Below are 17,379 nucleotides of genomic sequence, written 5' to 3'. Positions count from 1 at the left end.
CGAGCTGGTACAGGTTGTGAGCAACGAAGGAATTCGCACTCACCCCGACAATGTCAATGCCGTACAAAACGTTCCCCGACCGAGCCGTCATCAAGACATCCGAGGTTTCCTGGATTTAGCGTCTCATTTTCGGCGTTTCATACAAAACTTCTCTTTGTTTGCTTCTCCTCTCTACAAACTTCTGGAATCTGGCACGTCTTACACATGGTCTGATGACTGCGAAGCAGCGTTTGAAAATCTCAAGCACGCTCCAACGTCTGCGGCGGAGCTTCATTGTTTTCACCAAACGGCCGCCACTATGAAACCCACAGACGCCAGAGGGCACGGCATCGGTGGCGTGCTGTTACAGCGCAACGCATCTTCAGTGACAAACGTTGTAGCCTCCGCAAACCATGCACTGACACCTGTCGAAGAAAATTATGCAATTACCTAACTAGAGTGTAGCGCAGTTGTCTGGGTAGTACAAAAATGTCGCCGATACCTGCACAGATGCCGCTTTTCTTTGGTCATCGTGGTCACTGTAAAGTATAATTTCACTGTGGCATACAAATCTGTGAGAAACCACATGAATGCAGACGCTAGTTCCTGTTTTTTGTCTCGTGAAAGAATTATCCAATATCCCCTGCGGAAGGTCACCCTGTCAATGGCAGTTTTAGATGTCGTGAAGCTCGACTGCCCTGGAGACTTGTTGTGCACTCTAAAGGGCCCGCAGTTACTGCCGGAAACAATTGGAGAAACTCAACGGCTTGGAAGAGCCGTCGAACAGCCCCTTGCTACGTAAACTGCAGATGTTTTATCTCTTTAATGGTGTCCTACATTGTTACAATTGCGACCCTACCGGTGACAAGTGGGTTCCCGTCGTTCCGCGTGCTCTTCAACAGCAGATACTCAGAGTTCTTCACGACTATGCAACGGTTGCATTTAGGATTTCACAAGACTAACCAAGGAATCAAAAGTCGTTTCTTCTGGAATGGGCTTGGCACCCATGTTTCCAAATATGTCCCTTCCTGCTTGGCCTAGCTGCACTGTGCACGGCAAACCTGGAATGCCGTAACCACTAGCTGCACTTTAGCTGCACTTTAGCTGCACTTTAGCTGCCTAGCTGCACTTTACACGGCCAATCTGGAATGCTGCAACCACTGCCTTGTCCGACAAACCCATTCGAAGTTGTTGGCATCCACCTATACGGTCCGTTGCCTGTTACGCTAGCTGGTCTTCGGTGGGTAGTAACGGCGGTTAACCATGTGACCTGCTGTGCTGAACGACCCCCGTCCAAACTGGTTGCGCTGTAGAGGTAGCTGAGTTTTTCTTACACTCCATATTTTTTGTGCCACAGTCCACCATGCGCTCTTCTAAGCGACTGTGGGAAGACATTTCTGTCAGCAATCTCTGCGGAAGTTCTTCGTGCCCCCGAAACTGTCTATAAAACGACCTCGAGTTATCGCCCTCAAAGGGAAGGGTCTCACTGAGCGCTTTCATCTGGCAGTTTAGGGGCAAAGCCCCTTAGCACCTGGCTTTTTCCGGGGCTTGGCGTCTGTCTACACACTGTTGCGCATGCGCGAGGAGCATTTGATGAAATCGGATTGAATTTGGATTAGATTGGATTGAAATGTCTTGGATTGGAATAAATTGGATTGTGTCGGATTGGATTGGATTGGAATCTTATATACTGTACACAAGCGTTGTCACTCATTTACATGAGCAAGTGGGCAATCCGACAGGTGATTTACTGTAAGAACGACTCCTAGTGCTTGGCCCAATTATCATGATTGACTTTGTGGAAATGCGTGAATTTTTTTATATGCTTTCTGCCTACATCCGTCCCCATCACAGCAATTAGGACACTATTTATTCTTTTGTGACGTATGTGCATATTTCTGCCGTTCAGCGCACCACTGGTTTTTTGCCGTATTATCTTGGCTATGGCCGTCTACCACCTTCTGTTCTCCATTCCTCTATCTTTTTTGCACCTGTTGACTGCGCGGAGAATGTTTCTGAACAAGTAGTTTTCCGCATTGCGTACTGCCGCCAATTGCCCCTGCCAATACAGAAGCCAGTCTGCATCTCCCGAATTATCACTACATTGCCAGTCATGGCAAAATATATTTCAGCCAGGGGACGAAGTTTTGCTATGGACAGCCGTACTCAAACCTGGTGTGTCAGTGTATTAGAAAACTTGCTTTCGCGAAATATTGTTCTTTATACAGTCGAGCATGCTTATAACAAAACTGAGCCTCACGCAGCCTCCGTTCGTTACATCCCGAAGTTCGTAGTAAATGAACCATAGTAAGAAAAATGTCAAAATACAATTTATTTTTTTGCAAACAAGATCGTGATGGCTGTTTGTTTCTGCAGTGCAGACTTAAATATGGTGGTCTCCAGTTTATTAGCAGCCGCGTGATCTTCACCGAGGCCCTTGGCGTAAACAAGTTGTTTAGGGTCCTATATGTAGCCTATTGAAACAAGCGCGCTTATAGGTGCAGGCTGAGAAGTTTCATCGTCGCTCGCGTCGGATTCATCCGAATCGCTTCATTAACGAATAATGATACCCTCGTCCGTGCACGGTTCCGCAGTGTCAGCATCTTCATCGGCACAAACGAAATCGCCTCAGCTCAGGTCATGGCCACCATGTCGGTGTCGATGACTCACTGCCACAAATTGCCGCCGGAGTGACAATCGGAAGCACCAGGCTCGGCTTCAGGTTGTGTGTCGACGAAGCCCGTCTTGCGGAAAGAATTCCGCGCGCAAGTGGCTATCACGCCCTACCAGGCAGACTTCATTATCCCTACAACTGAATACAGCGAACGTAGATGCGGCAAGTTGGCTGGCGGGCGGTCAACAGCTATGACCAAGAGCTCCACAATGCGGGGCATATACGATGCCCCTAAGGCGCGTATTATTCCCAAATAAAGCGGCTGTGCTTTCGAAGTGCTACTGGGTGGCAGGAAAAGCAGGGTCACTGCCGTCAGGGAAGTTGGCACGTCGTGCGCAGAGCAGCTATCCATCCCGATCAGTACGCGCCTGCCTTGCCTCTGCATGTCACGGTCGAAGTCACTCAGCCAATCCGCGAATAAATCGAGCATCACCCACGCCTTTCCGTTGTGCATGCACAGCACGTGCAAATAGCTCCTAAAGAAACGCGGCTTTTTCGACAATCCGATGACAAAGGGCACGCGGTTTTCGCTGCCATCCATGTTAGTGCACAGACGAGCTGTGACGCGCACTTTGCTATGCTTCCCTCCCAGTGCATGTGTCGCCTTTCATAGCGTGCGTTTTATCCGGCAGCATCTGGTTACATAACGCAGTTTCATCTGCGCTGTGGACGCCATGCTGCACATAGCTTGAAATACCTTTTCCGTTTATAATCCAGCCACCCTGCAACATCTTGGTCACTTGCGGACGCCGCCTTCCCGACAATTGACTTAAAGACAATGCCGTGCCGCACCTTGAAGGGATGTAGCCAGCCATTGCCTGGGCAGAAGTCGGGAAAATCCCGATTTGCCCGTCTTGCCTGAGAGGAGGTTCGGGAAAGCGACCTGCGCTGGCAGAGCTTGGCAGAGGCCGTAATTCCAACCCACATCGTGGGGCCGGCCGTACGCTGTAACCGATCAGCAGTGCTAAGAGACCTTCGTTGTACGTGGAATTCTATGCCATTGAAAAAACGCATATTTTTACGGTCACGCGCGTTTTGTTCCTTATAAGCGAAAGTTCGTTTTAAGTGGTGCCGATATATATAGCCTCGAATGTTCCGTGCTTCAGTAAATGTCCCAGGTCAATTATCGCGTGGCTGCAAAACACGCCGTCACCGATCATCACAGCCGCGGGACTGAAATTGTTCGTTTTTGTCGGCTGAAGCCATAAGTTCAGCGATCCAACACGCCCTAGGCAACAGCCAGGCGAACACTATTTACGAAGGGGGACGATAAGTGTGAGCAGCGGTACAGGCTATGTTTCAGCATGTGGAAAATTGCCGTCTTCTGTGTGTGCACCTTATTATCGTCGCAGGCGCGATCATAATCATCTGGGCGGCGACAGTGTTATCAACATTGCTTCCCGGTTAGGTCCTTCTAGTGCCGTAACCACACCTATAGAGTCTTCTACCTGGCGACTCCTAGAACCTTTCAATATATATATATCGTTATATGCACCAACAAGCTGGTAGCTTAAAAAGTTCAAACCCTCTTTTTTAAGAGAAAGACTGTTCGAAGCTTTTTCCCATGCAATCTTAGTGAATGTCATGGTCAAAATCCAAATTACTGCTACCGTGTCACCATTGCTCAACTGGATAGACGTGGGCTTTAAATGTCGACTGAGGATTAATTCCGGCTACGGCAAATGCGCTTCTTGTGGTGCTCCGTGTGCTTTTGCTTGGCGTCAGCATCGTTTTGTGATACCGAATTATTAAAATTGATTTTCCAGTAGTTCTTCTATACAGTGACGACCCACGCCTTTAGTGAGGCATTGAAAGCTGTGCCTTATTGGTATAGAAAACAGTTTTCGACATTGCAAGCGTCCAACAATGAAACTCTTGAACATTTCTGTTCGTCACGGAAACCTAGAACGTTCCAAAGGTCTACGTATATATGTTCTTTTTAATCAGTTTTATTCTCTCTTTGACACAGTGTTAGGATCTGTAACAATCATTTTGAATACCTCAAAAGGCTTCTGCATTGCTTGTCAGCACAGATGCGTGCGAGCACTGCGAGGAAGTTGGAAACATTTTTTCCCTTTGAGCGCGTATCCGCACGCACTTCGCGAAACTGCACCCACCGTAACAAGGACGCAACTGCGCGCTTCTGGCCTGTAGGCTGCACTTTCGGCTCTATCACTGTGTTGTATCCCTTCTTTTCAGATTTTGGCAGAAAAGATGGCCTCCTGGAGCACCACTGCACATCCGGCACTGACATGGGTTGCAGCGCCATTCGGTAGGGTTTTGGGCCCAAACTTTCAAGTATACACCAGGTAACATGTCTTTTCTAATGACATTTCGTAGCCGAAAGCAAGTTAACATCAGACACCTCCAGTAATAATTGCGACACAAAGGAAATTACGTAAATTACGTACGTGACAGATGTCACTGAACGGTTCGGACACACGTCTCAAAAATACGCTCCAAACGCTAACTCTTCCCAGCCACAATAAAAACCGTTTCCAGATGGAACAGGTCCGCCGTGAGGAGCTCTTGACGCAAAAATACCACTTGAGTACTTCAAACGTCGGGCCTTGTCCAAACAGCAATACACCAATTTTGTTTCAAGAACAAGCGGAATAAAAAAGAAAACAGAAAACCACTGGCACAGACATTTTTCGCTAAAGGCCTCAAAATACCACGAACATCAAAACTGCAGTGGTAAAATACAGCTGCATACCTGCTTACTTCGCTGCAAATATCGAATGACAATAGTCTTCTGTCACCCCTGCCACGTAGGTGCCTCTTCACTCCAGCGTCCAACATTCACACTTTTGACCTTTTCGCCTCTGTCTTGATCCTCCCGCGATAACGCCAGTGGAGGATTGCTCATCTCAATTCAATTTCCCGCGTTCCGCTCTTCGCATTCCATCTATTTGAAGATTTTCTTAGTGTTGGTCTTTGAATGCCGCCACGAGGCCTTGGTTCGGTGGATTGCTCTTTCTGTATTTGTGGTTGAAGATAATGTTTTCAAGAAGTATTATTTTTGCTTCCGGAATTACAAACCCCCCACCTATTTTCAATAAAAGAACATTGTGATTACCACTTCTTTGTACTGATGTTTTGAGTCAGATTTACCCAATGTGTTCTTTTTGTCCACAGTGATGGCAAGAATGAGGCGTGTTACGAGATTCAGTGGTTTGGTAATTTTTCACCTATGTAAGCTTCTCGTTTCCGAATTTCGGAATACTTATCACTTTCGGAAGGGTGGCTGAATCCAACGACACAAATATGAACCAAAATTGTTGGCTATAAGTAGCCCAATGAAGACTATATTTGAAAGTTTATTATCCTTCTATTTTATGAACAAGGATGACCAGCGAAGAAGGGCATAGTACAAAAGCGGCGAATGCACGTTTTGTTTTGTGATTTGCGATGGAGCCCGCTTCATAGCCCTAATGAATTAGTTGAATGCAACTTTAAATGACTATACCTTCATTATCTCGACCAAACACACCGCTGTCGGTTTTCCCGCCTTGTCGTAGGCATCTTATTACCTGTGTAACACAAACCCCTCGACTACGGACGAAAGCACACAGGAATAAAATGGGCGTGAGTCGACCACGTGGGATTCTCCAGCCAGCACAACGAGATTGTCATCACTGAGCACGTGAACCCTGACTGCGCGTGCACGCCCCCGAAAACGTTCTACACCAATTTCTCGGCCAAAGCTACAGGGGGAAACTGACACATAAGCAGCTTCGATGCAAAATTATTGCCCGTTTGTAGCGGGGCTTCCAGTTCATATTGATGATGTCACTTGAACGCTAACGGGCTGTAACGCACTTATGGCTATATTTTAGTGATTTCCTCTCTGTCGTCAGTGCTCTATCTATTGCATCCCTGTTGACGAGCATTCTATGCAGCCTGCAAAACCTGCTCATCTTGTCCAGCGTTTTCTAACCAAATCTAGCATACACGTGGCGACAGTGCATGCATGCTTCGTTTGCCTGAGAGATGCCTTAATTTTTTTTTCGTTTACCAATGTGGCAGGGCAACACAAAAGAGGAACGCTAATCATACAGCTCCTCTACTACACTTCCTCGCAAATCATGCCTATATTTTAGTGATTTCCTCTCTGTCGTCAGTGCTCTATCTATTGCATCCCTGTTGACGAGCATTCTATGCAGCCTGCAAAACCTGGTCATCTTGTCCAGCGTTTTCTAACCAAATCTAGCATACACGTGGCGACAGTGCATGCATGCTTCGTTTGCCTGAGAGATTGCCTTAATTTTTTTTTCGTTTACCAATGTGGCAGGGCAACACAAAAGAGGAACGCTAATCATACAGCTCCTCTACTACACTTCCTCGCAAATCATGCCTATAGTGAGTCGCGTCACCAACCGTCACCAGGGTATGAAGGAGGAGGATGTCATCAAGTAGGTACAAGCACTGGTTGTCAGCCGCGTGGTGTACTCTACACCTTACCTCCCGCTGAAACCGAGAGAAGTGGACCAACTTGACATGCTACTGTGGAACGCGTGCAAGCAAGCGCTAGGCCTCCCTCCTTACACCGCCACAAGTAAGCTGGAAGCGCTTGGGGTGCACAACAAGGTGCGGGAGATCATTGATGCTCACCTTGTCAGCCAACTAGAGCGGCTCAGGTAAACTTCGATCGGGCGCACGGTGGTGAGCCAACTAGGCTACCAGTAGCGAACGCCAGCCTCCCTCGACCGGAAACGGTAATGTCATGCTCAGGCTCTGTCTGCACTGCGACACCTTTCAGATTTCTAGAAGTTTACTGCCACGCAAAATAATTTCTGCCAATTTATTTAAAAGTACCTTGCGGTTTCCTTATTATACAAAACGCTTGTGTTTATACGAAATAGAGTATGTGAACTCCGCAGAAACCGGGTGGCTGTCCCTTTAACACTGCTGTTAAAAGTGTCGTAAAAGCCGGTCGTTCGTCTCACCCGGCTATGTTCCGCTATAAAACCGCCGTGTAAAAATAGGTCGTAAGCGCTGCAAAAATTGTGGGTTGATTTAGGTTAATGTAACTTGTGCTTTTTTGTGACCTCTGCTGGTTCGAAGGCGCACTTTTGTTACAGGTTTGTTTTTTGTATATAATTGTAGCTAAAGGACAAAATTAAGAGGAAGCTGCAAATAGAATACGGCGACATTTAAATTTGGAAGCACAAATTTTGAAAAGGCGTTTCCAGTATGTCTTTGAAGACTTTATCATATATGGTAAATTGCCCCCCTTGCCCAGATTCTTCGTCCCGGATGTGCTGCTGTTCTCTGGGCACAAAACTTCCGAGGACTATGGCTGGTGGAACCCAAAAAGTTGTCATATGGTGCCTCCAACCTACATGGACCCTCCCGGAGGAGTTTCGCTTGTGAATAATATGAGCCTGGTAGGAGATGCTCTGACATTACATTTATTTACTTATTATACTTCCTTCACACTACCCTAAAGGCCGCCGTGGAATGGTATTGCATAAAGTGTTACGTGTGCAAACACACGTATTGTCTCAGCGTACCGAAAAAGAAAACAGCAGAACGAAACAAGGATGTTTAAACTGAAAATGAAAATAATTACATGCTCTAAGCATTACTCTATAGAAATGCAACGTACAATTGGTAATAACAGTAAAAACCGACAACAGTGTGGAAAATTTGGTTCTATTTCTAATACAAACAGTGATGCACAACCAGTAATCAAAAATTAGAGTGCACAAATCTTCGATGCATTTTTTGGAAATACAAAAAAACAGAAAAAGAGATGGCCCAGTATTAGACGCTATGTGCTGGTTGGCGTAGTTCCTGGAATATCGTAGTGTCTTATTCAGACGTGCTTTGGGATGGTAGATTGTTATATTGGACAATGGTATGTGGAACGGATTGCCAGGATAAAGCAGATGAGTGACAACTTACGCTTGGCCTTTTTATGGATGGTATGGTCGTGAACAATGACGGCAGATGGCTGGAAGCCGAATTACTCAATATGTTGAATAACTCTGAATCAAAGAGATTGTGTACTGACACGTGGTGATAACGCTTACGGAAAAGGATAGGGGAGAAAGTTGATGCAGATGTCATTGATCAGGTAGTTCCCGGCGACGTTTCAGTGCTGTGACACTAGGATGGCATAAATAATCTGATTTCTGAAGTGGCTGCACGCTTTGTAGGTGACCGATATTACTTATGATTTATTATTTGTCAGGATGCCAAATGGCTGCTTATATCTTATTTTTAGACGTGTAAGTTAGTAAAGGCAAGCCTCCGTATGTCACAAGAAGAATGACTAAAGTTGCGCTTAAAAATCCGAAGGAGCGGTTAGGAGAAGCCAGGGTGTTTTCTGTGTCTGCGCCACTACAGATCAGGCTGTAATTTACGAGATATGTATAAGTGGAGAAGTCCATGCTAGAATTATAAGGCACCTCGGCGGTATGGCGGTGGTTTTTCTGGTGGAAGAGAAAAGTGAGAACGGCCCTGTGTTCAAGATTTCGGCACATGTTAATTTTTTTCGTAATTACGGAATTGTAATAGGGTCAACACCAGAATAATTATTGGCTTTAAAGCTGTAACTTATTACTTTTATGTCATTTTCATCCAAATGGAAGAAAGGCTGACTCCGAAACGTAGAACGCCGAGTGCACACTCCTGTATTGGATGGAAACCAACACGACAGTCGTAAAAAAGGGGACTGAGTTCATTAGCAACGCTTTCATCATTACTGGAAGTATTAGAAAAACATTAATACCTCCTGCCAGTGGAGTTGCCACCGTTTCTAAAGCCATTATTCAAACGCCAGGTTTTTGTACTGTTTGCACAGGCTGTCGTGGCGTTTTTTTCGAAAATGAACCCGCCTAGCCGAACGAATCATGGCATTAACTCTGTTTCGGACCCGCTACGGCGGCTCAGTGGCTACGGCGTTGTGCTGCTGACCACGAGGATGCGGGTTCGATTCCTTGCCGCGGCGGGCGCTTTTGTGATACAGGCGAAACGCAAAAACGCCCGTGTGTTCGAGATTTCGGCGCACGTTGAAGATCGCCAGTTGGTCGAAAATATTCCGGAGCCCTCCACTACGGCAATCTGGTCGCCTGTGAAGCGTCGGCGCAATAAACCCGAGTATCAGTCAACTCTTTTAAGGGATTCCTTAAACTAGGAACGCAAAAGGAAATCGAGGATGCTCGTCTTGACTTACGATTCAAGAGCGAAGGGAGCGAACGAAACGGGCATTTGATACAGGCGGAATAACGCGAGCAGGAAAGCGGAGTAGAAAGTGGTGCGAATTTGTTACGATAAGGGCTGTACGCCGAGGCCACGAAACGTGTAGGAAAACCGCGTCTCGGCGTGATGGGAGACGCAAAACCAGAGATCCATTAAAGCAAGCGACTGGCTAGGTCAAGTTCACGAAAAGTAAAAGCCCAGCACGTGGTTCATGCTGCACGTACTACATCGGTCCTTCGTCTGCCTTCATCCGAAATACGTAAGATTTCCGCAAGAAGTTCAAGTACAATTTACTAAAACGTGCTCCAGATTGCCAGAAATGGCTCACGGACAGGGCACCAAAGGCAGCACGTCGGCCAACGGAAGTCCCGGACCAGAGGGGCCGACCGTCGTGACTCTATAAGAAACACGGCGTAAACACAGCTCTCCCTCGCCGGGCAGCAGCGACGCGCTGTGAGTTAACGCCAGAGTAGAGGGCGCTGTCGTTCAGTCTCTGACGACGCAGTCACTTCCTGAGACCGAGCAGCTCTGTGGCATCCCAGAGAACACTGCAGTTCACGCTATGCCGAAATTTCGCATTTGGGCGTGTCGTAATCTTTGGCATTTTTTTTTCTCTCCCGTCTTCACGAGATACCAGTTACTGGGTGCGCGGTAGTGCGTTTGTAAAAACAGATTTTTTTTGCTTCTGATAAAAATTCATGTCTACAATTCGCTTTGGAGAGCATAGCGAGCATTGCGTCCACGTATTGTGCAACCATGGCGCTGGCATATGCTTTGAATGGAGGAGCGCTTGGGTGCCATGCCGTCAGGTCTGTATGGAATTCTGTGTCTTTTTCATATCTTGCCCACATTAAAATAAAATTCTTTAAAAAAACGCAACCGAACGGAGGACGCAGGAAAGCGGGACGAAGAAGAAAAATATTCTGCTTTCGGGGATACCGGGGCTATAACAAAAACAGTCATGAAGAAAAAGCCACAAAACTCCATGCTGTGTTATAAACACAAAACATGGAAAGGAGTATTCTTAATCAGGTTGTAGATATGTTTATTAGCTTTATCATAATATTATGAAATGTTTGTTGTTGTCCGAGTTGTTTTCGTGGCTCCTTTTTTAGAGGATCGCAGCCAGCGCTAAAAATTATTGACTATTTTCTGCGAAGTTCTTAAATACATGGCGGCGGTTCAATTTAGCCCGCTATAACCTTTATTCTGTTGTCTGACAGCTTTTTTCCTTTCACTCGGCGCAAAAATATTTGAGCCCTACCTGATATCACCATTCTCTCTCCCAGAGGGCTCCCCAAAGAGCGATCAAGGAAAGCTACCCAGCAGTGCTATCTTCCTTGGGACTCCGGGTGCCACTGTACGCCCGCTTTTACGTGCCCACCTATCCAGACAGTGATACCACTGCACAAGGAAATTACAGTTTTTTTCACTCATGCACACGAACCGAAACCGTCTTCGACGTCCCACTCGTTCAGGTACGCCAACCACTACGAAATTATAAAGGGAAGCTGTCAGCGCCTTACTGATGGCGCCTGGCAAAACGCAGAGCAGCAAAACGAACTTTTTGGATGATGACGATGATCGTGGCTGAAGTGGAAGATATTTCCGGCTAGAAGCTCTCTCTGGTCTAAACCCAATGTCTTCAAGGTCCGAAATCCCAATCGTAACGGCCAAGCCGCTCTGCAAGAAAGCCAACTCACGAAATGGGTTTCCAGAAAGGCAAATCAAGCGTTTCGTGAAAAAAAAACACTTCCTTTGATCGTAATCGAGCCTTGGTCCCTCGTGTTATAAGGCCGACGTATATATGATTGCGCCATTGTGGCATTGTAGAAGAAGGTTTGATTTTGTACTTTCACTTTGACTGAGGTTTCGTCGGAGAAGGTTTCGTGTTTTAACCGTATTTTTTGTAAGAAGGGAGGTGTGATTTTTGTCGGAAACCAATCAAGAAATAACTTTTAGAGCTCGGTATGCAACTGTATAAGATTGTTCAGTGGTGGCTTTTCGCGGAGGCATTATTATTACCTTACGTTCGATGCAAGTTGTAACTAGAAATGCAGATTCCATGCTACGTAGCCACAGTTGCTCCTGGGCGAGACAGGGCTTCCAGAACATTGAGAGCCATTTAGAAAACAGAGTCAAACAGACAGTGATCTCCTAGATTTTCGTTGTAAATACGAAGCGTAGTGTAAAAACAGAAACGGCAAGCACTTTTTGGGATAGGAAGCAAGAAATGATAACAAATATAAACATGAAATAGTAATCTTTATAAAGACAATGCTGCTGGAATCAAATACACTCCTGAAAAAGAGTTATTTCTCCGTCAAAAAGGGCCTTATAAGTATGTTATCATCAGGAAAGAAAAAATATCCGGTTCTGTTGAACTGCTTAGCACTGTGTAGGTATCTGAAAGGTGCTGCAATTATGACCTAATGGGGCCTGGAAGACTGTTTTGACTTTTTATATATCTGAAATGCTTTTAGAATGTACTCAACAAGGCGTTCCGGTACTTAGAACGCGGATAGTCCCAAAATATCTCATAGTCCCAAAATTGCTCTATGCGCAGCAGGTTATTTACAAAATTTACTCAATAAAACTGGAATGGACAACCCTTATGGATGCCTGCAGTACGCGCGCAAACGCGTAATATGACCTACGTCGTACTAAGGGCAGGCGCCCGGCCGGGATTCCCGTTTGCCGTTGCCCGCTCGCGTTGTTCCTGCCTGGCTAGTGCCTCGAGGGCCTGCTGGACGGCACACATTTTTTGTTTTGGTTTTCGCTCTTCGTTGCGGATTCCAGTCGCGGCGGTATGTTACCTGATCCTTCTTCTCCTGGATACGTGTCACAGTTCCACAACATTTGCGCGACGTTTGCTGTCTCCCGGCGTCCCGCCCCGCACTTGTGCCTGTGGTGTGTTTCGGGGTACGATCTGTTTAGTAACGCTGCACTGGGTAGCGTGGCCGTCTCCAGTTGTCTTAATAAAACATCCTAAGCTCGGTCCAGCCCTTTACAGGGTGTGGAAGAAGCCTGCAGCTCAGTCTGATGGACAGCGCCATCTCAGTGTAGCTCAACTTGCGATCTTTGGTGCTGAAACGATCTGTTGTCTCCCTTACTACATGGCGTTGATTCCACGCTGTAATATGTCCTTCGAGCTGTGTGTCGGCTGCGTGTTTCCAAACGCTTCAATTCACACCACCCCACGTGACATGCTTGATGTCACTGCACACCCTTTTCTGGTTTAGCTGCTGCTAAAACGACCCTGCCGTTCGGGCTTTGTGTCCTCAAGGTAGACTGCTGAGTACGTGCACAGATGCCCTGGGTTTATGCCCCAGTAGGTATAGAATAATTTTTATTGTAAATTTTGTTCTAAACTCAATTGTTTTCATCGGAGAACTGTATTCCTCGTGTTGTGTATGCTATAAATGGGAAGTTGTTGTGTCTTGTTGCGTTGCTCTAAACGGCGATATGTTTTAGGCCGCTTTAGGTTCAGGCAACGCCTTGGTTCAGGGCACAGCCTATGCGCCTCCAGCGCCGCCTGTAGAGGTGTCACTGAGATCCCCATAGCAGCCCGTTTCGAAACAAGCCGCAGGAGGCTCCGGCCCACTCCCTAGTGTCGCCGCTGCTTTTGCTGCACTCTTGTAGGCAAAGCGCGAGGCAGACACAGGACGAGCGAAGAGAGGGGACGGGGACGAGCGCTTACTTCTGACAAAGTTTATTTCCAGAAGCAAACGAATATATACCCCGTGCCAAAACAGTGAAAAAGTACACAGAATCATCTAGAGATAACGCACTTGCCATGCGCGAACCTTCTATAATCTCAGGAATTGCAACTCTTTATTACAAAGCGCGGGTAATCATTTCAAAAAACGGCACTTGGCAGAAGTGCGTCGCATTGTTCTTACACAGTAAGCTTGGCCTTCTGACAGCAGAGGATCCGTTTCTTGTCAAAAATTCCAATGAGGTTCTTGATTTTGTTTCCCTGCGTTTTCGTAAAAGAATGTACGCGTTCTCCATCGATGTAAAATACTTGCGATCCGTCATGACTTGCTTCTTAGTTCTATTGAAGAATGCATTGAAAATTTTGAGTGCATTGCCTTCCAAAGCAATGTCGGTGTGTCGGCCGGGGGTTTCTTGGAACTTTTATATGTGTATTTGCGAGCGACATTTATCCAGTGGGATGGAAAGCCCTACCTCCAAAAGGAGGGAATTTGCATAGATCCCTGCATTGCTCCAATTTTAAGCGACCTGTTTTTAGCAAAACGTGACAGAACCGTTTCCTGTGACCTCAATGACCAGCATGTATTGCGCATTTTTAGATTTGTTTACGGCTATTTCGTTTTTCTTGACAGTGAGCCTAGCTCCTGCGAATAACATGCTCTTTTCACTCTCAATTTTAACAGAGAATGTTTTAAGCCTCTCTCTCTAACCCCTGAGTTGCCATCTAACAACACTCTACGATTTTTAGTCATAGCTTTCACCTGTCACAAGAACCGCACCTGCTGGGCATACCAGCCTAGAAGCTGTACACCTCTTCTCCCATTCCATTCAGCTCACTCAAAACTTGTAATACGAGGCATTGTGAACCTCCGCGTCCGCAATACCCTACATTAGTCGTGCCCCCACCTAGTGGTCGATAGTTTCAATGAGCAGTCTTTGAGGCTCTCGAATGGTGGTTATCCCATGCACATACAGATATCGGTGGCGGAAGCTTTCGCCAAGAAGCATATGTAAACAATCTCTTCCACAAGAAACGTCATTACCCCCGCCGAAATTCGCTGTGGTTCCGTATATTCATGGCGCATCGGACAACCTAAAAACAATCAAAGCACGTCCTAGTGTAAAAGTAGTCTTTTCAGAGCCTACAAAATTGGCCACCTTATTCCCGATGAAACCTTCAGACGCAAAAGTAAACCGAGGATGCTCTAAGAAGCACAAAAATCCCTTCGTTTCGTGTGCAGAAAACGTAATGTACCAGATCCCTCTATCTTGTAATAAGCAATATGTTGGATAGACCGGTCGCTGTTATGATAAGCTCCGCTAACACGCACGCAATGTCATGAATGGTCGCGATGGTTTGCTCGCACTGCAATGCAGCACGTGTGTTTTAAAGGGTTGTAAGCCGGATTTTCAAAAAACCTTTGTGATTGGGAAAAGCAAAAGCAGGCTTACACGCAAAATCATTGAAGCGGAAAAGATTTGTAGAGTGGGCCCGGAATTTGTCAGCACCCCCTCCCTTGCGCTTTGTGAAAAAGAGTTGCAAATCCTTAAGCTATAGAATGCTCGCGCAGGGCAAGTGTGTTATCTCTGGATGATTGATTTTTCACTGATTTGGCACGGGGTATATATTCGTTTGCTTCACGAAATAAACTTTTTTGGAAGTTGGCGCTCGTCCTCATCCATCTCTTCTCTCGTCCATTGTCTGCCTCGCGCTTTGCCTACAAAAATGCATCACACAAGCCCAACTTTACACTCTCGTTTTGCTGCACGTTCACGATTGAGATTTACGATTCGCATTCATTTGAAACACACAGTAATGTGGAGCAATCACTCGGTTCACAAATGTGGTGTATTTACGAGTGTGTGAGCGTTTCTCACGCGGTCTTAGTGGGGCACATTCAGTCTGTGTGAGCGCCAGGTGTATGTCACAGACCAATGTCCTGATACCGGCATATATTCATAGAGGTGATTGTAATTACACTGGTCTGAAATTTACTAGCAGTGTCTACTTAAGCAAAGGTTTCTCACATGGCCATGCTACGCCTATACACCGTTAATGTAAATCGGTTTTGTGCGCTTATATAATCTAGCGGAGCATTCCTGCTTTACAGCATGCCAGTTGCCTTTCCTAATACAATGCCTCGTAATATATGCCTCAGAAAGTGTATGGTGGCAGGGCTGAACTTGTACCGGGTTTTATTGAAATGATGTCGTAGTGGAAAGATCTGTCAACGCTAATAGTTTTGGCGTACTCTATAGGAGTGAAGTATACCATTCTTGGATGTGAACACTGCATGCTTCCTGAAGATTGGCGCGTGTGAGGGCGTTATCGAAATTCTTGGCTATGCCAGCTTGGTCAAAACCCGAACACTAAAACTGTTTTGAATAGGTATGAAAACGCTTAAGGCAAATAAAAATCCTGCGGTGTGTGCGCCTTGTTACTAACTTGTACAGTTGTGATACTCACACTAAACTTTTTTACACCCTTTTAGCCAGAAAGGGCGTAGCATAGGTGGAAAAAGGGTGTTGGAAGCCCTTTACACCATTTTTCTTGAATCTCAACACCCTTTTCCTAGCTCTACAGCCTTCTTGTGTGAAACAAGGGTGTTGATCAACTTCAATACCGTTGGTTTTTCTTAAGGCGTAAAAAGGGTGTGGAAAAGGCGATCAGCTGCTCATTGAATAAGGCCATGCTTGGATGCATAATAGCACTGTAAAGAGAACACATCCCCCTGATATACTACTCTACTCGCAAAAAATTTTCAAACGCAAAAAAAATTCTCGTATGCAATGATCGCTCGTTTCAATATGCGCTTAACCTCATGCCCCAACTTTAGCTTAGGCACGTGAAACAGCAATTTGAACCTTCAAAATTAAAAAGGCTATAGTCTTTTAGCGAAAAGGGTGTTTACCGACTGCAACATGCTTGGCTATCTGTAGGTTGTTGAAATGGTGGGAAATAGGTGGTCATTTGCAAAAAAAGAACATTGGAGCTGTGGTCGACCTAGTTTCTTCAGGTGTTGCTAAGTATTGTTATGTTTGCCAAGATTTGCAATGCCCTTGCTAAGCTAGGATGACCGCTGAGGGATGATGCCAAGTTTAACCGGATTTTATAAGGCTGTCCTCCTGTGTCCGCGTGCCCACTGCTTGGGAGCGCGGGGGAAAAAACTGAAAAAAATATTTTTTTTTTCAGTTCCGATTTTCTTCAGTAATGGCACACTGGATTCATCTCTCGCACGCAACTCAGCTTCGATGTACACTTCTGAATGCACACGGTGTCGTGGTTCTTAAACTGGCATGTCCTCCTTCTGTAGAAACAATGAAGTGCCAGTCGTTTTTAGCATGTCTTATCCGAACCGTATAAGTACCTCCATTTACCATTATCGCATAGCGGAACGGCCATATGTCTTTTAAAACCAAAGGTGGTGAGCGAATTGTTTGCCTATGGGGTCCGCTGTTTTAAAAATACTATGAAAATGTCGAACGCTCGTGCACGCGTGCCTCGAGCGCACGTTCGTCAAGCGAACAATACCCACTTAGGGAGTTTGGCCAACAACTTCCACAAAAAAACTGCACCGTTCACCGTATCACGGCAACACTTGCTGGGAACGAGAAAGACACGTGATAGCGCGCGCCACTCGTTCGTCCTATCTCGTTTGGTCGTGCGTATTCGCTCTGTACCGTACAAGGGCCGTAACTTGAATGTCGAAGCTGCGGTAGCTGATCATGGACTCAACATGGCCAGGCTGCGGCTAGTTTGCACGGCCAAGGAAGAGGCCGCAATTCGAGAGGTTCTGCAT

The sequence above is a fragment of the Haemaphysalis longicornis genome, unplaced genomic scaffold (assembly GCF_048455015.1).
Source record: "Haemaphysalis longicornis isolate Haplotype H1 unplaced genomic scaffold, Haemaphysalis longicornis Haplotype H1 scaffold_10, whole genome shotgun sequence".
NCBI classification, from domain to species: Eukaryota; Metazoa; Arthropoda; class Arachnida; order Ixodida; family Ixodidae; genus Haemaphysalis; species Haemaphysalis longicornis.
This window is presented reverse-complemented; position numbering follows the sequence as displayed.